The following is a 22,344-nucleotide window of genomic DNA, read 5'->3' on the forward strand; positions in this document are numbered from 1 at the left end:
CTACATTAGAAAGCCTTTCTCCTCATCCAGTCAAAATGGGGTCCGTTCTCCCTAGTTCTGATGGCAACGAACAAGAACGCAAAGTTGGCAACATTTGTGTCCTGGAGTCCGGGCAGAACAGCGCTATTCACAGAGGCATTTTCGAAAAAGTGGAACTTCCACAGACCTTACAACTTCCCTCCGTTCCCCCTGATTCCCCGTATATTGGGGAAAATCAAGGAAGACCAAGCAGAAGTGGTACTGGTAGCCCCACTCTGGCCAAGAAGACCTTGGTTCCCCCTTCTCCTACGACTATCTGTCGAACAACCCCTCAGCCTTCCGATCTTCCCAGCTCTCCTCAGCCAGGGAGTAATACTCCATCCTCATCCAGAAAGACTACACCTGATGGCATGGCTCTTGAAAGGAGAAACTTAAGATCTTCAGGATTCTCTGCCAACTCCATTTCCACCTTATTGGCAGCTAGGAAAACTTCTACAATTCAGAAGTATTTTGTAGTATGGGAGAAATTTCTTGACTGGGGAAAGTCCAATGACATGAACCAGCTTAACATATCAGAAGTCAAATTAATAGAATTTCTTCAACTAGGGGTGGATAAAGGTCTCAGCAACTCAACCTTAAAAGGTCAAGTTTCAGCTATTTCACACTTTTCCGAAACCCCTTGGTCTCAACAGGCCTTGATCAGAAGATTTTTTCAAGGTTTGAAAAGACTTAGACCTAAAGTCCGTTCACATGTTCCCCCATGGGATCTTAACCTTGTCCTTAACTCCCTGACGAAGGAACCCTTTGAACCTTTGGATCAAATACCGCTTAAGTTCCTGATACTCAAGATGTGTTTCCTGCTAGTCATTACATCAGCTAGGAGAGTTTGTGAGTTACAAGCCCTGTCAATACAAGAAGGTAAACTCTCCTTCCTCCAAGACAGAGTTATCTTAAGAACAACAGATGATTTTCGTCCTAAAAGAATCTCTGATTTTCATACCTCACAAGAGATCGTATTGCCTTCCTTCTTCCAAGACCCCAAGTCTGACAAGGAAACCCGGCTGCATACTCTGGACGTAATCAGATGCTTGTCTATCTATTTAGACAGAGTCAAGGCCTTCAGAAAGACCGACTCCCTCCTGGTGATCCCGTCTGGGAACAAAGCAGGAACTCAGCCTTCCAAGTCTACAATAGCCAACTGGATCAAGCAGTGCATACACTCGGCTTATAATTCTCAACATGACAGTGTACCCTCTAAGATAAAAGCGCACTCCACAAGGGCATTAGCTGCATCCTGGGCATTCCATTCCAGGGCTTCGGCGGAAGACATCTGCAAAGCAGCAGTCTGGTCCTCTCTTCACACCTTTGCTAAACACTACCAATTTGATGTCTTTATGAAAAAATGTTCGGCATTTGGCTCAGCGGTTCTGCAGTCTGCTTTACTTGACGATTAAATATTCCCTCCCAGCATTTTGTGTTGATCTTTTGTACATCCCATAGTGTGCCCACTGCCATGTGGAAGGAACAGGAAATGAGAAAATCAATTCATACTTACCGAGATTTTCTTTTCTTGGACTGTAACATGGCAGTGGGCACAGCTGCCCACCCTGTTTTGGGGGAGACTCCAGTAGGGCAAAGATGGCGGCCAGGGGCGGAAGTAAGTTTTTTATAGAGGAAAACCTGTCCAATCACATGGCAGGGGGGATTAACCCATAGTGTGCCCACTGCCATGTTACAGTCCAGGAAAAGAAAATCTCGGTAAGTATGAATTGATTTTCTCATTTCTATACCCTTGCCTGTACCTCAAACTATTGGACTGTGCTTCCTCCTTGGTCCGCTACTCCTGGCTGAGCCTTCGGGCCCCTTACAGTATAGTAGGGCTATGGAACCCTCTGAGGAGGCACAACCTCAGCCTGACTTTGGGAGAGCCTTCCGTGGTTTGGCTTCACGGATGGAGGTCTACGAAGCCCAGCAGACCCATTTTGGCCAAGCTTTGGAGGCTATCCTAGAGAAACTGTCTGCCCTCACTCCAGGGAGACCCGTTACAGTTTCACCTTCCCTCCCGGTGCTGCCAGCCAACGCCAATGCCTCGGAGCCACGTATTCCAGCGCCTCCACTCTACGGTGGTGATCCTCAGGCATGCAGAGGGTTCTTGAACCAGTGTGAGATTCAATTTACCCTGCTTCCCAATCAGTACGTTTCTGAGCGTGCGAAAGTGGGGTATATCATCACCCACTTGACTGGTAAAGCCTTGGAATGGGCATCTCCTCTGTGGGAAAAGGAGGATCCCTTGATTGACGACTCTAAAGCCTTCATACAAGATCTACGCACCGTATTTGACGTTCCCGGCCGGACTGCCTCCGCTTCTGCACGGTTATTCCAGATTCGTCAAGGGACTCGTACTGTGCCTGAATATGCTATTGAGTTCCGCACCTTGGTTGCTGAGACGAGATGGAACAATGAGAGCTACCATGCCGCCTTCTACAACGGTCTCTCTATGCGTCTGAAGGATGATTTGGTCTCCCGTGAGCTGCCGATACGCTGGGAAGATCTTATCGCTTTGGCCGTCAAGGTGGATACCCGGCAAAGAGAGCACCAGGCGGATAGAGACCGTGTTAAAAGATTCCAACCTCTTTTGGCTCCCCGTTTCCAAAGGCCGCTGCTTCCTAGCACACCTCCTCCTACAGCACCAACAACCCCTTCTGCCTCTTCTTCCACTTCTGCTGAAGAACCAATGCAGATAGGACGTGCTCGACTGTCTGAGCAAGAGAAACTAAGGAGACGGGCAGCAGGACTTTGTCTTTATTGTGGTGGTAAAGCCCATGAATGTCCAGTGAAGCCGGGAAATGCCAACGCCTAGGTAAGTTTGGGGAAAGCTTACCTGGGCGGGATAAATGCTCTTCCCCATAATTCCTCTCATCGATTTCTCTTGTCTGTTCAGATTCAGCTCTCCTCCAAGACCATTTGTTCTCAAGCCTTCCTTGACTCCGGGGCAGCAGGAAACTTCTTGGATCGGACATTTGCTGAACAACACGCCTTTCCCTTGCAACCTTTACCCGAACCTCTTCAAGTCTTGGCCATTGATGACAGACCATTATCCTCAGCTTTCATCTTTAAATCGTCTTTCAAGCTTCCTTTCAAAGTTGGCACCCTACATTCTGAAGAGATTTCTTTCCTCATCATTGAGTGCCCCTCCACACCAGTGGTTCTGGGACTACCATGGCTACAACTTCACAGTCCAGTCATAGACTGGTCAACCTCTCAGATTACTCACTGGAGTTCTTTTTGCCAACAAAACTGCATTCCTGGTAATTATCCTGAAATTATCCTCAGTTACCATGGATCTTCCTTCTTTGCCTTCTGTTTATCGAGATTTTGCTGATGTGTTCTGTAAAAAATCTGCTGAGACTCTTCCACCCCATCGGCCGTATGACTGCCCTGTAGATCTGCTTCCTGGTACCATGCCTCCACAGGGACGGACTTACCCTCTCTCTCCTTCTGAGACTAAGGCCATGAAGGAATACATCCAGGAGAATCTCCAAAGAGGTTTTATTCGTCCTTCTTCATCTCCTGCAGGTGCGGGGTTCTTCTTCGTCCAGAAGAAAGACGGTAGTCTTCGCCCCTGTATAGATTACCGGGGGTTAAATAAGATCACCTCCAAAAACCGCTACTCTCTTCCTCTAATCTCGGAATTATTCGATGAACTCAAGGGAGCTAGTTTCTTCATAAAGCTTGATCTTCGCGGAGCTTATAATTTGATCCGCATTCGTGAGGGCGATGAGTGGAAAACTGCTTTTAATACTCGTGATGGACATTACGAATACCTCGTCATGCCATTTGGGCTTTGTAACGCACCTGCAGTTTTCCAGGAGTTCGTAAACGATATCTTCAGAGATCTTCTTGGACTTTGTGTTGTTGTCTACCTGGATGAAATCATAATCTTTTCCAAAACCTTGGATGAACACCGTCTTCAAGTGCGTGAGGTCCTCTCCCGTTTAAGGAAGAACGCTCTTTTTGCCAAATTGGAGAAATGTTCTTTTGAGACCTCCAAGATTCCTTTTTTGGGTTACATAATTTCCCAGAGAGGCTTCGAGATGGATCCAGCCAAGACTTCCGCCATTCAAGATTGGCCTCTTCCAACCAGTACGAAGTCCAATCAACGTTTCATCGGCTTTGCCAACTATTATCGGCAATTCATCAAAGGTTTTTCTTCCAAGATCGCACCTATCCTTTCCCTTATTCGTAAGGGTGGAAGACCGAATTTTTGGCCTCCACAGGCACTGGAAGCCTTTCAAGATCTGAAAGACTCTTTTTCCTCAGCTCCTATTTTAAGACATCCTGACCCTCTTCTACCATTCTTCATTGAAGTGGACGCTTCTGATGTGGGGGCTGGAGCAGTTTTGTCACAGAGGTCTTCTAATGATGGTAAACGTCACCCCTGTGCCTATTTTTCCAAGAAATTCTCTCCCTCTGAAAAGAATTACGATGTGGGGAATCGTGAACTTTTAGTGGTGAAATTGGCCTTAGGAGAATGGAGACATTTGTTGGAGGGTTCTTCTGTTCCAGTTACCATTTTCACTGATCATAAGAACTTGGAATATATTCCGACTTTGAAACGTTTAAATTCCAGACAAGCTCGGTGGGCGCTCTTCATTTCCAGGTTCAACTTTGTCTCCCCTAGGGGTAGCATTTGTTCCGTCTGAACTTAGTCAGTCCATCCTCATGCAATCTCATAACTCCAAGCAGGCTGGCCATCCTGGAGTTCGGAAGACAACGGATCTGCTTTCCCGCCTTGTTTGGTGGCCTTCCTTCGGAAAGATGTTAAAGACTTTGTCTCTTCTTGTGCTATCTGTGCAGCTTCAAAGTCTGGTCATTCTCCACCCAAAGGTCTTCTTCTTCCCTTGCCCATTCCTTCTCGACCCTGGACTCACCTGGCCATGGACTTTATTGTTGATCTCCCTGTTTCCCTGGGTCATACAGTTATCTGGGTTGTAGTAGATAGGTTCAGCAAGATGGCCCATTTCATTCCCCTTCGCAAGCTGCCTTCTGCTCCAGAACTCTCAAATTTGTTTATCCAACACATTTTTCATCTCCATGGATTCCCTGCAGAGATTGTGTCTGATAGAGGCTCACAGTTTGTTTCCAAATTTTGGAGATCCTTATTCAAGGCACTTCACGTCTCGCTCCAGTTTTCATCCGCATATCATCCACAGTCCAATGGCGCTGCAGAACTTGTCAACCAAGCACTGGAACAGTTCCTGCGCTGTCATGTATCGTTATGCCAGGACGACTGGGCAGATCTTCTTCTGTGGGCAGAGTTTGCACACAATAATGCCTTGCATGCCTCTTCCGGAAAATCTCCTTTTTTCTGTGTGTTTGGACAGCATCCTATGGCCTTTCCTCAAGATCTTCTCCTTACCAACGTCCCAGCGGCCAATGATCAAGTCGCTCATATGTCCGCTATTTGGCATGCTACCAAGGCCAATCTGGAGAAGAGCTCTCTATCTCAAAAACAGTTTGCCGATAGAAGAAGGGTCCCTTCTCCTCAATATACCGTTGGAGACAGAGTTTGGTTGTCCACTAGGAATATCCACCTCAAGATTCCTACCCCTAAGCTTGGTCCCAAATTCATTGGTCCCTTTCCTGTTGTCGAAGTTATCAACCCTGTTGCTGTTCGTCTTCAATTACCTCCAGAGATGCGGATTCCCAGTGTCTTTCATGTATCCCTTCTTAAACCAGCATCTTCCACTGAGGCTTCTTCTTCTTACACTCCTATTGTTGTGGATGGCTTCCAGGAGTTTGAAGTTAAAAGAGTATTGGATTCTCGTATCTCCAAGGGCATATTACAATACCTGATCGAGTGGAAAGGCTTCGGTCCGGAGGAATGCTCGTGGGTAAAATCTTCCGATGTTCATGCTCCTGCACTTCTTAAGAAATTCCACAAACAGTTTCCTTCCAAGCCAAGCCGTGGTGGTCCTGAGGCCCCCCGTAAGGAGGGGGGTACTGTAAGGAGTTCTTACCTGGCGTCCCAAGATTGCGGAGTCCAAGATCGCGGCGTTCTCCATGTGAATATGGAATATCCACCAGCATCGGATTGGTCGCCGGCGCCAGAATAGACGCCAGCGTCAAAACGCCTGCGTGAAGACGCCAGCGTCATGACGCAACTGCGTCTGTTTTGGCGCCAAAGGCGGCCTATAAAAGATGCTGAAGCACTGCAGACTGTGCCCTACTATAGGTTCTTCCTCGTGAGTTCCTGGGTGCGCTTCCTGTGATTATCATTCCTGATCCTGTGTATTGACCTTTGCCTGATTTCATATTCTGAACCTTTGCTGTCTGAACCGACCTTATTGACTGGACTTCGACCACTCTCTTTCTATACCCTTGCCTGTACCTCGAACTATTGGACTGTGCTTCCTCCTTGGTCCGCTACTCCTGGCTGAGCCTTCGGGCCCCTTACAAAGTGCAGCTTAGCCAGGTATCTACACAGTGTCTGTATCACTTTAAGTTTATCTAATACTGTATAGGAGAGGCCTAATTTTGTGTGTGTTTGTTTTTTCCATTCTATATTGATTTGATCAAGAATTATGAATTAGGCCTATCCTGCTGTGAGATGAAATGCAATCATCTTGAATGCTATATGTAAACTATAACGGTCAATAATGGTTTAGGTCTGTAGATGGAGCCACAAGCTAGCATCTGCAGTTTGCTGCAGTATATTACAGATTTTTGTTATTTGACTATTTGCAATAGTGAAAGCAACATCTGATTGGCTAATACAGGTTGTAGCAGAGCAGCCATACCTTGGTTAGTCAATATGGTAACTCGTAATATCATAGCTGTCAAAGGGACTTTAGATTTTCTATATGTGGGTCCTTACATACATTCATCCATACATTCCTCGCGTGAGTGTCATTGGCTGTCAGCAAGAGTATGCTGGTAGTTCTGCAACATTTTGGTGGTACAACAATGCTATGAAAGGTATATGTCACCTCAAAATTTTAGTTGTACAATGGTAGGTAGCAAACACACTATTATATGGATGCATCAAATACACTATTTTAGGATTTGGTGGAATCACAAATCATTTGTGAAAGATTTGGGCGAATACAGAACTAAATCTGAACCCCAATTTGCATATGTAAATCAAGGAAGTGAGCAGGAAAGAGAACCACGCACACAGTGGGCTGCTAAATAAATCCTCGACCAAACTCACAGCGCAATGTCTTCCAATCCGACACACTGAGAAACCACCTACGCCTACACCACACCTACAAACTACATGCATCCGACACAACACGACTTTCAGAACGCCGCATGATGCCTCTTCACCCGACAGTCGTGTTGTATGTAGTTTGTTGGTGTGATGTTTCTATAACTTACATTATATTTGGCGCTTCCGACTGGTCGCCTGCGTTTCCTCTCAGTGCATCAGATCTGAAGACATCGGTCCATGGAGTTCAGGCCTTAGACCTTCAAATGCAGGGCTAGAATAAGTGGGAACAGCTGATAATAAAAAAGAATTTTAGAATGTGCATTATAAAGATCTTAGAAAACAAGATTTCTGATATTACTGTACTTCTATCAGTGTGCCCATAAATAAGTGACTTTGTACTGTCTCTTTAAATAGATCACACTAAACATCTTCTACATATGGAGCTCCATCTCTATTCTGTGACTTCTGCTTCTCCCACAGGCCAGGTCCTTGTATACTAAACATCTTCCAATACAAAGTAGCATCGCACAAAGCCATGAATGGTCCCAGCTTGAAGGCAGATCTGAGGAAGGACATTCGGAGAGAGAGCTCCAGGTCTGAACTACTCTTATCTCCACTCTTAAAGGAGAACTATATCCCCAAAATAAATACTTGAGCAACAGTTTATATCAAATTAAGTGGCATATTAAAGAATTTTATCAAAGTGGAATATATATCTATAGGAGAAGGAAAGGCTTGGTGCACTTGGGGGTGCCAAATGTTTAGACCCCCCCCCAAGTGATTGTATTGACTTACCTGAAGCCCCGGGCCGGTGCTCCTATCAGCAGAAAACTGCACCAGCCCGGAGTTATATTAGTGAGCACCACGGAGCGATCTTCTTTCGTCATCCTCCTTCTTCGCGCGGCTGCTCATGCGCAGTAGAGCAAAAAGCCGAACTTTAAATAAAAAGTTGGCTATTTTGTTCAACTGCAAATGTGTTTGCCCCAGTAAATTTGAAGAAAGAAGAAGACCGAAGTGGATCGCTCCGTGGTGCTCACTGGAATAACTCCGGGCCGGTGCAGTTTTCTGCTGATAGGAGCACTGGCCCGGGGTTCAAGATAAAAGTCAATACAATCACTTGGGGGTGCCTACTATTTGGCAACCCAAGTGCACCAAGCCTTTCCTTCTCCTTTAAGTAAATATTGCCCTTTTACATATCTTGCCTTGAACCACCATTTTGTCATGGTCTGTGTGCTGCCTCAGAGATCACCTGACCAGAAATACTACAACTGTAACAGGAAGAAGTGTAGAAGCAAATGACAGAACTCTGTCTAATAATTGGCTCATGTGACCATGTGAACATGTATAGTTTGTTTGTGTGCACCATGAATCATACAATCCCAGGGGGCGGCCCTTATTTTTTAATATGGCAGTTTTCTATTTATGATTACCCAATGGCACATACTACTAAAAAAGTTTTAGGAATTATTTAATTAAGAATTAGGAAAATGGTTTATTTACATGAAGCAGGGTTTTACATATGAGTTAGTGATGGGCGAATTTATTCGCCAGGCGCAATGTAATATACTTTTATAGAGACATTGTTTGAGGAGTATAGTTTTCCTTTAAAATGCTGAGAAGCTACACAAAACTGCATAGTCTGATGCAATAAGTAGGTTCAATTTATTATAATATGGTGTGTGTTTGACAATAATAATATATTATTTCAGTGTCTACATACTTTATTCTTTCAGATTGCATGACTGGCTGGACTATAACTTTCATGATTCTCCAGCATATTGGGAGCTATTGTCTAACAACAATAAAGAATGCTGCACAATAACCCCCATATGAAACAAAAGGCTCAAAGTTTGCACACGTGTGGTGACCTGTAGCAACCAGTTTGCTTTTAAAAAGGTGTTCATTAAATGCTACCTGCTGATTGGTTACTATAGGTGATTAGACCTTTGTAAATGTGGCACCTTTAATTACTTTAATATTCCCCTTTGACCCAATGATAAGTTACCAGTTCCTGTTCCTAGTGTATAAAAGTGAAGGCAAATGAAGGAACAGGTATTCAGTGTCTTTGTGGACTCCACCATAGCAGAAGGACCGGGAGTAGTGATGGGCGAATTTGCGCCATTTTGCTTCACCGAAGCAGGCGAATTCACGCCTGCCGAATAAATTCACCCATCACTAACCGGGAGTGAATGTAAACATCAGTGCAGGAGTCCAAGAAGCCCTTAGGTAATTCCTTAGTGAAACCAGGGTGAAAGGAACCCATGAATGAGGCTTAGCAAGTAACAGGATAGTTCCTGTGATAGTTCACCCCAGGAGTGTAAGAGAGCAGGGCTAGTGAGCAAGAGAAGTGCTGTTCTTCACCAATGAGAAATTGTGTATGGTTTGAATTCCCCATTCAGTACCCTCCTCGGTGTAGGGACCACCAATCTACCATCACATGTAAAGAGTTTTGACAAACAAGGAGCTAAACTTGTTTATTACCCTGGGATGAATACTATCCAGTCCTGGACCTTTGCTCACCTTTACCCTTGTTCTAGTCTCTTAACTGAACTCATAGTTAGAGCGATCTTCAATAACCCTGTACTTCCTTACTTGCTAAATGACAATGGGACCAGTCCCTGGGCTGGATCAACTTGTACTATGAGCTATCTTCCATAACCCTCTATTCCCTCACTTGCTAAACAGCCATCCAACCCCTTATTATATTATTATTATATGATCCCCTTATATATTTATACATAGTTATCATATCATCCCATAAGTGCCTCTTCTCTGGCCAAGCCTGGGCTGCTTTGATTTTTTTGCCCGGGCTGCTTTTTTACTCCAAGTCCGGTCCTGTCCAGTAGTGATGTGCGTGTTGACCCGAAATCCACAGTGACCCGGGTTTAACTCCATTTGGGTGGGTTGAAATTTGACCAACTATTGCAGGTTAGGGTTAAGGAAGTACACTCCTCTTCTGCTCCTGAAGATTCCCTGCCTTTTATCCAGAGGTGCAGACAGAAGTACCATTGTACAATGAGAAGACGTGGGTACAGATTAGGAGCAGGTCCTACAATGGCAACATTTTGCAGGTTAGGGTCGGGTGCGGGTCGAGTTTTACCTGACCCTCACATCACTAGCCCTACAGAGCATTTGTTTTTTAGATGTCAGAAAAAAGACAAATTTTCATTAACTATGAAAAATAAAGTAGCAGAAATTAGCCATTCTATAACAGTTAACTTAAAGGTGAACCACCCCTTTTAATAAATGTGAACCCAATACAGGGTCCCACTTAAAACTTTGTTTTACTCCTTACTGCAATAACCTTTTCCATCTCTATTTTATCTTGTCTGATAGCTTTTGATTTTCTTCGCTTACAAGGGGAATATATTGACATGTATACAGACTTAAGGTTGAACTTGATGGACGTGTGTCTTTTTTTCAGCCTAACTTACTATGTTACTATGAATATTTATTTAGCAGGATTTTTAAAGACATTCCATAATGAAATCTTTCCCAGTTAATATATTGCAGAGATGCCTTGCCAGAGGTGTACTGTCAATTTATTGTAGTTCTGGATCTATTGCCTCAGCTGTACTAAAGGAGCACCTCTTCTAATCAATAAATCTGTCACAGCACCTAACGTTACAATTCCAGCAAGGGCTCAGCAAGACAAGTTTGCATCAGAACAACACACTGTTCATTAGATGGGGGGTTTTGAAGGGAAATAATCAACACACACCCCTTCAACCTAAATACTGCAACTTTGCAGAACCCAAGAAACAGAGGCCAGATTCTCTGCCAATCGCAGAGTCTGGGGAAATTATACATAAGGCACAACATTTTAAAGGGGTGGTTCATCTCTAAATAAACTTTTAGTATGATGTAGAGAGCGATATTCTGAGACAATTTGCAACTGGTTTTCATTTGTGTTTTTATTTGTGCTTTTTGAGTAATTTAGCTTTTTATTCAGCAGCTTTCCAGCCTTCTATTCCAGCCATCTGGTTGCTAGGGTCCAAATTAACATAGCAACCATGCATTGATTTGAGACTGGAATATGAATAGGAGAGGCCTGAATAGAAAGATGAGTAATAAACAGTAGCAATAACAATACATTTGTAACCTTACAGAGCATTTGTTTTATAGATGGGGTCAGTGACCTACATTTGAATGCTGGAATGAGTCAGTAGAAGGCAAATAATTTAAAAATCAAATTTGGCCAATTTAATAGTTGCTTAGAATTAACCATTCTATAACAGGTAACTTAAAGGTCAACCATCCCTTTACACTGCTCACACTTAGGGTGTATTTATTAACATTGGAGACAAACACCACCAGTGATGTTGCTCATAGCAACCAATTAGCCATTAGCTTTGAACAGTCACCTACAAGTTCCAAAACAAAAGCAAAGATCTAATTGGTTGCTATAGGCAACATCGCTGGTTATATTTGTCTCCAATGTTAATATATATGCCCCCTACTAGAGTAGATGGATGAAGGTTAAGTTTACCACACACTGGACCTTTCCAGTACACTATTTAACAGGACAGATCCCCAAACTGCATTTAAAATGTCTTTATTATTGGCACTAGGCACAGACTTGCAGCATCTCAAGTCCCATGGGAACATAACAAAGAGTCGTACAAGCTGTATCAGTGCCCTGGGCAGCTAAAAACAAGTCATTTGTAGCACAGTTTGGTGCTGTTTTACTAAATAAGGCATTCCCCCAACATTATTTGGATTAGAATTATCTAGCAAATTTCGGAACAGCCGGAGTTCCCTCAGTATTAACAGCAATAAAACCAAACTCATGAAAGGGAAGATTTTAATTTCCCATTTATTTGAATAAAACTGTGATACAATCCGTCTGTCATGTCACCAGAAAAAGGAAATACCTCTAAAGTAGAAATAAAATATTCCTACAACTGTTGTACAGTTAGGACACTCCAATCTGTTCGCAGACACTCATTGGGGGAAATTTACTAAAGGCAAAGTGACTAAGCGGTACTTCACACCCTAATGCCAGGCGAAGTTGCGCTCTGGCGAACGAGTGTAACTTCGTTAATTCACTAAGATTGAGATTTGACTGAAAGTTACCTCTTGCGCTAGACTTGCCTTCGTCAGCTCAGACCAGGCGAAGTGCAATAGAGTAGATAGGACCTGGTCAAAACATAGATGAAATCTTTTCTAAGTCCCAAAAAACGCTGGCGTCTTTTACTTTTTACAGGGTAATAGGCTGCAAAATATTGAAATTTTATTTTGGGGTAACCAGCTTCCCCCCTACATTCCCTAACATATGGCACATAAACTATACACTGCGCTCATGTGTAGAGCAATATAACAACTCTATTTTATCTAATTAAGGTTCCCTGGGCTTGTGTAGTGAAATGTATTGGCTGCAACATAAAAGTCTGTTTAACTTCCCGCCGTATGCAAATTAGTCAACGCTAGGTTAATTTCGCTTTGCTTGCCACAGTAACGCTATCGCAACTTCGCAAGTATTCGGCGCCCTGAACCCAACTTCGGATTTTCACAAATTAGTGTGTTGGCTGCAACATATACGTCTGTTTAACTTTAATTTCCTGCCGTGTGCAAATAAGCCAACGCTAGCGTAACTTCGCTTTGCTTGCCGCAGTAATGCTAGCGCAAATGCGCAAGCGTTTGCGCCCTGAACCCAACTTCGGAATTTCGCGAATTAGTGTCGTCTTCGCGAATCTACTCCTGGCGAAGTGTTGCGATGTCGGCAAAGCCGAAACAATTTCGGAGTTAAAGGGATCCTGTAATCGGAAAACATGTTTTTTTCAAAACGCATCAGGGGGGCTAGACATTGTCAATTTCCCAGCTGCCCCTGGTCATGAGAGAAATGCTTTCTGGCAGGCTGATGTTTTTCCTTCTCAATGTAACTGAATGTGTCTCAGTGGGACATGGGTTTTTACTATTGAGTGTTGTTCTTAGATCTACCAAGCAGCTGTTATCTTGTGTTAGGGAGCTGTTATCTGGTTACCTTCCCATTGTTCTTTTGTTTGTCTGCTGGGGGGGAAAAGGGAGGGGGGTGATATCACTCCAACTTGCAGTACAGCAGTAAAGAGTGATTGAAGTTTATCAGAGCACAAGTCACATGACTGGGGGCAGCTGGGAAATTGACAATATATCTAGCCCCATGTCAGATTTCAAAATTGAATATCAAAAAATCTGTTTGCTCTTTTGAGAAATGGATTCAGCACAAAATTCGGCTGGAGCAGCACTATTAACTGATTCATTTTGAAAAAAATGTTTTTTCCAATGACAGTATCCCTTTAAGGTAAATTTGTTCCCATTAGAACAGCATTTTTTGGACTTTTTCAGGTTGAGCCCCCGCTTTTTGAGGAGCAACTATTGGCTGGGGTATATTGTCCCTTTAGAAAGCAATGTTTACATCCCCTTTAGGGAAGGCTGTCTCCCTTGGACTCCATTTTAATCAAATAATCCAAATTTTAAAAAAGTTTTTTTTTTAAAAAAAATTTCCTTTTTCTCTGTAATAACACAATAATGCCATGTCCTTGATTCCAGCTAATATATAATTAATCCTCAATAAAGGCAAAATCATACTATTGGATTCATTTATTGTTAAAATGATTTTTAAGTAGACTTAAGGTATGGAAATTATGAAAAGGTTATAAACCCCAGGTCCCGAGCATTCTGGATAACAGGTCTCATACCTGTACCAACTCTTATGTGAATATTTTATCAATAAACTGCAATACTAATGCAATAACTTGAACTTATTTTTAAATGCAATGGTGGGATGTTTCCTGCTAGCCCATTATATATTGTGTTCTTTACATCTATGTTTCAGACATCTGTGCATCCAATGCCTTGTGGAATCTCCAACAAAGATTATGAGGTGTGTCCCCTGAAACAGAACAAAGAAAGAAAGGTAAGAACATATACAATAGCTTGTACTTGATACAAACTAGGGATGCACTGAGTCCATTATTTTAGGATTCAGCCAAATTCCTAACCCTTTGTGAAAGATATGGCCAAATACCAAACCGAATCAGAAGCCTAATTTGCATATGTAAATTAGGGAAAGGAGGGGGTTGGAGAACTGCATGTCCACTGTGCAGTTAAATTCGTTTTTTTACTTTCTTGTGTCTTCTATTTTATGTAGGGTTTAAAAACCCAATAAAATGTTTCATTATAAAACATTTTTGACTTCCTTGTTTGTATGCCGAAAAGCCATGTGATTTTTTTGGATACAGATTTGGTTTTGCCAGGCACTTGGTTTCAGCCGAATCCAAATTCTACTAAAGAAGACTGAGTCTTTACCAAATTCTGAAATGAATCCTGGATTCTGTGCATCCTTAATCCAAACTAAGATATAATTAATCCTTATTGGAAGCAAAACCAGCCTATTGGGTTTATTTAATTTTTACATGATGATCTAGTAGACTTAAGGTGGGAGACCCAAATTACAGAAAGAGCCGTTATCTGGAAAACCCCAGGTCCCGAGCACTCTGGATAACGTGCATATGAGTAAACAGTATGCTTTTACATCTTTCCTTTGAGCCACTACATAGTAACATATATATAACCTGCCTAACTGCTAGCTGATCCAAAGGAAGGCAACAAAAAAAAAAAACAATTGAAGCCTCTCCAATTTGCCTCAGAGGTGGAAAAAATTCCTCCCTGACTCCAAGATGGCAATTGGACCAGTCCCTGGATCAACTTGTACTATGATCTATCTTCCCTAACCCTGTATTCCCTCACTTGCTAAAAAGCCATCCAATCCCTTCTTAAAGCTATCTAATGTATCAGCCAGTACAACTGATTCAGGGTGAGAATTCAACATCTTCACAGGGTAAAAAAGCCCTTCCACATATTTAGCTGGAACCTCTTTTCCTCTAATCGGAATGGATGACCTCGTGTCAGCTGGAAAGACCTATTGTTAAATAAATCATTAGAGATGTTATTGGACGATGCCCTTATATATTTATATACAGTTATCATATCACCCCTTAAGCACCTCTTCTCCAGTGTGAACAACCCCAATTTGGCCAGTCTTTCCTCATAGCTAAGATTTCCCATACCTTTTACCAGCTTAGTTGCCCTTTTCTGTACCATCTCTAATACAATAATGTCCTGTTTGAGCACTGGAGACCTAAACTGTACAGTGTATTCTAGATGGGACCTTACCAGTGCTCTATACAGTGGAAGAATAACCCCCTCCTCCCACAAATCTATGCCCCTGACACTGTTTATGGGAATAATGCAGTTTCTAACAAGAACATGAAAATGTCCGGGTATAATGTTCTCTTTAAATATTCCCAGAACCGATTATAGCACCCCAAAGTAGGACTTGTAATCTTAAATTTCACATGTAGATGATGAGAATCATTCCTGCAAGCACTACATCAGTCATCTTCTTATGTAACATATTGGCTGCAACTTCAGAAGGGCAGAAATAGTGCTATGACTGTGTTCACAGCAACAGAGAGAGAAAATGCCTTTGGAGACCATATGAACAATAAAGAATTTAATTTACAGCAAAGTATAAATATATGACTGACTTCTCCTTAAGCTTGATTGTTGGATGCTCCATACATTTTCCTAGCAACTTGCAGCTACTAGTACTAACTGCTTATACCTCCATTCTGCCTGTTCCGCCCAATTGTTTACATAGTCCATAGAGAACCCAGGAACTACTGCCTGTCTGGACCACATGGTACTCTCAGGTTTGCCTAGTGGGTCGTGACCATGGATGCAACTGGCTTGCAACAAGAAAACTGATGCTAATACATTATTGACAGCTCTCTCTATGGCATACACCATGCCAACTCTGAAACTGTGACCCAGAACTTGTGCTCAGCTAGAGGGGGCATCACATGCAGCTTTTAATACTTGAGTGAATGCCTGATGGAATTCTGGGGAACAAAACACTGCATTTTACTTACATTTGTATTTGAATTGCACTTTTCTCTCCGTGAATCAGTTGTACAGGCTGATACATTAGATAGCTTTAAAAAGGGCTTGGATGGCTTTTTAGCAAGAGAGGGAATACAGGGTTATGGAAGATAGCTCATAGTACAAGTTGATTCAGGGACTGGTTCGATTGCCATTTTGGAGTCAGGAAGGAATTTTTTCCCCCCTCTGAGGCAAATTGGAGAGGCTTCAGATGGGCCTTCCTCTGGATCAACTTGAACGCCTTTAAAACAAGCTTTTCATACCAATCTCAACACCAACAACCCATAAAGGTTTTGATTTGCGATGACTTTCTTCGCTTACAAGGGGAATATATTGACATGTATACAGACTTAAGGTTGAACTTGATGGACATGTGTCATTTTTCAGCCTAACTTACTATGTTACTATGAATATTTATTTAGCAGGATTTTTAAAGACATTCCATAATGAAATCTTTCCCAGTTAATATACTGCAGAGATGCCTTGCCAGAGGTGTACTGTCAATTTATTGCAGTTCTGTATCTATTGCCTCAGCTGTACTAAAGGAGCACCTCTTCTAATCAATAAATCTGTCACAGCACCTAACGTTACAATTCCAGCAAGGGCTCAGCAAGACAAGTTTGCAGCAGAACAACACACTGTTCATTAGATGGGGGGTTTTGAAGGGAAATAATTACTGCAACTTTGCAGAACCCAAGAAACAGAGGCCAGATTCTGTGCCAATCGCAGAGTCTGGGGAAATTATACATAAGGCACAACATTTTAAAGGAGTGGTTCATCTTTAAATAAACTTTTAGTGTGATGTAGAGAGTGATATTCTGAGACAATTTGCAACTGGTTTTCATTTTTTTTATTTGTGCTTTTTGAGTTATTTAGCTTTTTATTCAGCAGCTTTCCAGCATTCTATTTCAGCCAACTGGTTGCTAGGGTCCAAATTACCCTAGCAACCATGCATTGATTTGAATGAGAGACTGGAATATGAATAGGAGAGGCCTGAATAAAAGGATCAGTAATAAAAAGTAGCAATAACAATACATGTGGGGTATTGTTTTATACAATACCCCCGCATTTGTTTTATAGATGGGGTCAGTGACCCACATTTGAAAGCGGGAAAGAGTCTGAAGAAGAATGAAAATAATTGAAAAAAAAAAAAAAAAAATTGGCCAATTAAATAGTTGCTTAGAATTAACCATTCTATAACAGGTAAATTAAAGGTGAACCATCCCTTTAATGGCACACAGCTCACACTTAGGGTGTATTTATTAACATTGGAGACAAACACCACCAGTGATGTTGCCCATAGCAACCAATTAGCCATTAGCTTTGAACAGTCACCTACAAGTTCCAAAACAAAAGCAAAGATCTAATTGGTTGCTATGGACAAAATCACTGGTTATATTTGTCTCCAATGTTAATAAACATGCCCCCACTAGAGTAGATGGATGAGGGTTAAATGAGAACTAAACCCTAAAAATTAATATGGCTAAAAATGCCATGTTTTATATTCTGCACTTATTGCACCAGCCTAAAGTTTCAGCTTGTCAATAGCAGCAATGATCCAGGACTTCAAACTTGTCACAGAGGATCACTATCTTGGAAAGTGTCTGTGACACTCACATGCTCAGTGGGCTCTGAGCAGCTGTTGAGAAGCTAAGCTTAGGGGTTGTCACTAATTATCAAGCAGAAAATGAGGTTGGCCTGTGATTTAAGCTGATGCTACAGGGCTGATTATTAAATTCTGATGCTAGTTGCACTGGTTTCTGTGCTGCCATGTAGTAATTATCTGTATTAATTACTAATCAGCCTTATACTGTGACATTTTTATTCTATGTGTACTGTATATTGTGAGTGGGTCCCTAAGCTCAGTAAGAGACAGCAGCACAGAGCATATGCAGTGAATCAGCAGAAAAGAAGATGGGGAGCTACTGGGGCATCTTTGGAGATACAGACCTTTACTGCTAAAGGGATGTGGTTGCCTGGCGATGGTACAGAAGCTCAAAACACAATGTACAACATTTCTAACCTACTTCTTTAGTTTAACTTTCCTTCTCCTCTAAGTTTACCACACACTGGACCTTTCCAGTACACTATGTAACAGGACAGATCCCCAAACTGCATTTAAAATGTCTTTATTATTGGCACTAGGCACAGACCTGCAGCATCTCAAGTCCCATTGGAACATAACAAAGAGTCGTACAAGCTGTATCAGTGTCCAGGGCAGCTAAAAAATGCATTTTTTAGCACAGTTTGGTGCTGTTTTACTAAATAAGGCATTCCCCCAACATTATTTGGATTAGAATTCTCTAGCAAATGATGGGACTGCTTCAACGGCCGGAGTTCCCTCAGTATTAACAGCAATAAAACGAAACTCACGAAAGGGAAGATTTTATTATCCCATTTAATTGAATAAAACTGAGATACAATCTGTTTGTCATGTCACCAGAAAAAGGAAATCCTTCTAAAGTAGAAATAAAATATTCTACAACTTTTGTACAGTTAGGACATTCCAAACTCTTCGCAGACATTCATTGAAATGTTTGTGTGCCTCTGATTTATTCCCATTAGAACAGCATTTTTGGACTTTTTCAGGTCAAGCCCCCTCTTTTTGAGGAGCAACTTCTGGCTGGGGTATATTGTCCCTTTAGGAAGCAATGTTTACATCCCCTTAAAGTCAGCAAATTAATACAAAGCTGCCCAAACATGATAGCTCCCCTTTAAGGTACATGTATAGGATCTGTTACCCGGGAAACCCATTATCCAGAAAGCTCAGAATTACGGAAGGCTGTCTCCCTGGACTCCATTTTAATCAAATAATCCAAAAAGAATTTCCTTTTTCCTCAGTAATAACACAATAATACCATGTACTTGATTCCAGCTAAAATATAATTAATTCTCAATAAAGGCAAAATCAAACTATTGGATTCATTTATTGTTAAAATGATTTTTAAGTAGACTTAAGGTATGGAAATTATGAAAAGGTTATAAACCCCAGGTCCTGAGCATTCTGGATAGGTCCCATACCTGTACCAACTCTTATGTGAATATTTTCCCAATAAACTGCAATACTAATGCAATAACTTGAACTTATTTTTAAATGCAATGGTGGGATGTTTCCTGCTAGCCCATTATACATTGTGTTCTTCACATCTATGTTTCAGACATCTGTGCATCCAATGCCTTGTGGCATCTCCAACAACTGTTATGAGGTGTGTCCCCTGAAACAGAACAAAGAAAGAAAGGTAAGAACATTGTTAAAACCATTGTGAAGACAAATCGTATCTACTGGATTAATAAACAAAGTACAGATCCTTGGGATGGGATCCTTTATCTGGAAACCCTCTATCCAGAAATCTACAAATTACCGAAAAGGCCTTCTCCAATAGGCTCCATTTTATTCTAATAATCCACATTTTTAACAATGATTTCCTTTTTCTCTGTAATAGTAAAAACAATAGCTTGTACTTGATACAAACTAGGGATGCACTGAGTCCACTATTTTAGTATTCAGCCAAATTCCTAATCCTTTGTGAAAAATATGGCCAAATACCAAACCGAATGAGAACCTAATTTGAATATGTAAATTAGGGAAAGGTGGGGGAAAGAGAACTGAGTGTCCACTGCGTGGTTCAAAAATGTTTTCCTTTTTTTTTGCTTTCTTTTGTCTTTTATTTTATGTAGGGTTTAAAAACCCAATAAAATGTTTCATTATAAAACATTTTTGACTTCCTTGTTTGTTTGCCGAAAAGCCATATATTTTTTTGGATTCAGGTTTGGTTTTGCCAGGCACTTGGTTTCAGCCGAATCCAAATTCTGCCTAAGAAGTCTGAATCTTTACCGAATTCTGAAATGAATCCTGGATTCTGTGCATCCTTAATCCAAACTAAAATATAATTAATCCTTATTGGAAGCAAAACCAGCCTATTGGGGTTATTTAATGTTTACATGATGATCTAGTAGATTTAAGGTGGGGAGATCCAAATTACAGAAAGAGACGTTATCTGAAAAACCCCAGGTCCAGAGCATTCTGGATAACAGGTCCAATACCTGTATTGGCAAATAGGCATGTGCATGTGAGTAAATAGTATGCTTTTACATCTTTTCCTTTGAGCCACTACATAGTAACATAGTAAGTCATGTCCATCAAGCTCAACCTTTTTAGTCTATATATATATATATAACCTGCCTAACTACTAGTTGATACAGAGGAAGGCAAAAAAAACAATTGAAACCTCTCCAATTTGCCTCAGAGATGGAAAAGATTCCTCCCTGACTCCAAGATGGCAATTGGACCAGTCCCTGGATCAACTTGTACTATGAGCTGTCTTCCACAACCCATTCTGATTAGAAGAAAGAAGGTTCCGTCTAAATCTTCGGAAGGGGTTTTTACAGTGAGAGTTATGAAGATGTAGAACTCTCTCCCTGAATCAGCCGTACAGGCTTTAAAAAGGGTTGGATGGCTTTTTAGCAAGTGAGGGAATTCAGTTAAATAATATGGCTCATAGTATAGCTATAGTTGATTCAGGGACATGCCATTTTGGAGTCAGGAAGGAATTTTTTTCCCCCTCTGAGGCAAATTGGAGAGGCTTCAGATGGAGTTGTTTGCCTTCCTCTGGATCATCTGGTAATTAGGCAGGTTTTGTTATTTTGCACTTGCTTGTAAATGAGCCATTAGGTCTCTGTAGTTTCATACTCATTGCTTTCAAATGAGAACACAATATCAGTTTACATCTCTTTTGTACCATTGGGGAAACAGATCCACACCACAAAATAATTTTTTGGAATCTTGTGGTTGAGTTGGTTTTGTCCTCAGGGATTCTGCAAGTCAGCTCTACTTATAATGCAAATTTGTTTTTCCACTCAAGCGTTTTATTTTATTTTGAATCCCCTGAGGCTACATAAAATAAATGATATTGTCAGTGGATTTAAATATACCATCAGAAAATAGATACAATCTTAAAGGTATCAGATTTTAAATGCTAAAATTAAATACATCAACAGTTTACAGGATGCTTTATACAAACAATGAGAACTTGTATGTTTGTTGGCCGGATTAAAATCTGAGCATGAGGCCAAAGCTCAGAGGTTCCATTTGATGTAAGTAGGGAAACAAATTACTCTCAGAAGGCTATTTAGAACTTTTAGGAGTGGCAACTGCATGTTCCTGTGTGTCCTTGTGCCGTCTCAGCTGATAATGTCCTGGAAAGTATCATTGTCTAGTCTACTACTTATCCATCTAACATACTGCACCCAAGACATCGTCATGTCCTCTGTGCAACTAGTGATCCATAGCTGGTAGACATCTCTCCAATGGCATTTTTATTGCATTTATTCCTCTGGCTACAGCAACAGGGGCTAAGCAAGGCATTTTGAGGTGCAAGGGCACGTTCTCCAAAGTTTGAACCATTGATGGTCTGTATCTTTCCCTGACAGACAAATTAGTAATTTGGGCAAGCAGTGATAAGTTGATTCCTATGGTCAATGACACTCAGTTGGTCAGATGCATTCAGAATACTCTCAGGGCCACATTTCAATTTGGTTTTCCCCCTAGGCCGTGACACCTGTTTGAACCCCTGCACATATTATACAACAGTGTAAATTGTATAAATAACAGATAATAATGTTCCTCCAATTTCTACAGCCCAGTACATAAGTGGTAGGTCATCCCTAAAAACCTGCTGCTATAGGCCCAGGCCTACTTTTTGCCCCAGTAAGTTCAGCCTGAGGGAGGGTATTGAAACTACAGTGTCCCCTGGGTGGACAAATAATAACAGATAATAATGTTCCACCAATGATACTGCACCAGACTTTTAAAGTACAGAAGTCTACAGGCCTACCTTTCTGGATTCATCATGATCTATGTTTGCCCAGTCATCAGCAGTTATAGGTCCATCTCTCAATAATTTGCACCCAAAATGTACCTGTTCCATTGAAATGAATAGAATTATTACACAAAGTCTTGTGATTTCTAGCTGAAGCAGGGAGTACAGTGGTGGGGTAGGTCAGGGTTGAATGGGGGGCAGGGGCAGACTGGGCTGGTGGGACACGGGGAAAAAAACAGATGGGCCCAGGCCCCTATTGGTCCCCAGACCCATTCTCTGCCTGAAACCATTGCCTCTGCCTTACCTCCCTCCCTGGCCCTGATCGCGGGGGGCTTTGTGGCTGGGGCTCGGGGGCCAGTCCAAAGCTGATTAGGGATAGTGATTGGGGCAGAGCCAGGGGTGGGACATGCC

At 41.8% G+C, this 22,344-nt stretch overlaps 1 protein-coding gene across 3 annotated transcripts in view; it reads left to right on the forward strand.

Annotated features, from left to right (window-relative positions):
* The window catches only part of LOC121401075 (cyclin-O protein B-like), a 48,178-nt gene that overhangs the window by 19,919 nt on the left and 5,915 nt on the right, over window positions 1-22,344 (forward strand). For 2 of the 3 annotated variants that reach the window (XM_041585442.1, XM_041585444.1), the window contains 3 exons: window positions 7,673-7,786; window positions 14,007-14,087; window positions 19,273-19,353. The gene's annotated coding sequence lies outside the window, so the exon portion shown is untranslated. The remainder of the gene's footprint in view (window positions 1-7,672; window positions 7,787-14,006; window positions 14,088-19,272; window positions 19,354-22,344) is intronic. The other variant, XM_041585443.1, reaches the window with a different exon arrangement.

This window comes from Xenopus laevis, chromosome 3L (genome assembly GCF_017654675.1).
Source record: "Xenopus laevis strain J_2021 chromosome 3L, Xenopus_laevis_v10.1, whole genome shotgun sequence".
Classification (NCBI taxonomy): Eukaryota; Metazoa; Chordata; class Amphibia; order Anura; family Pipidae; genus Xenopus; species Xenopus laevis.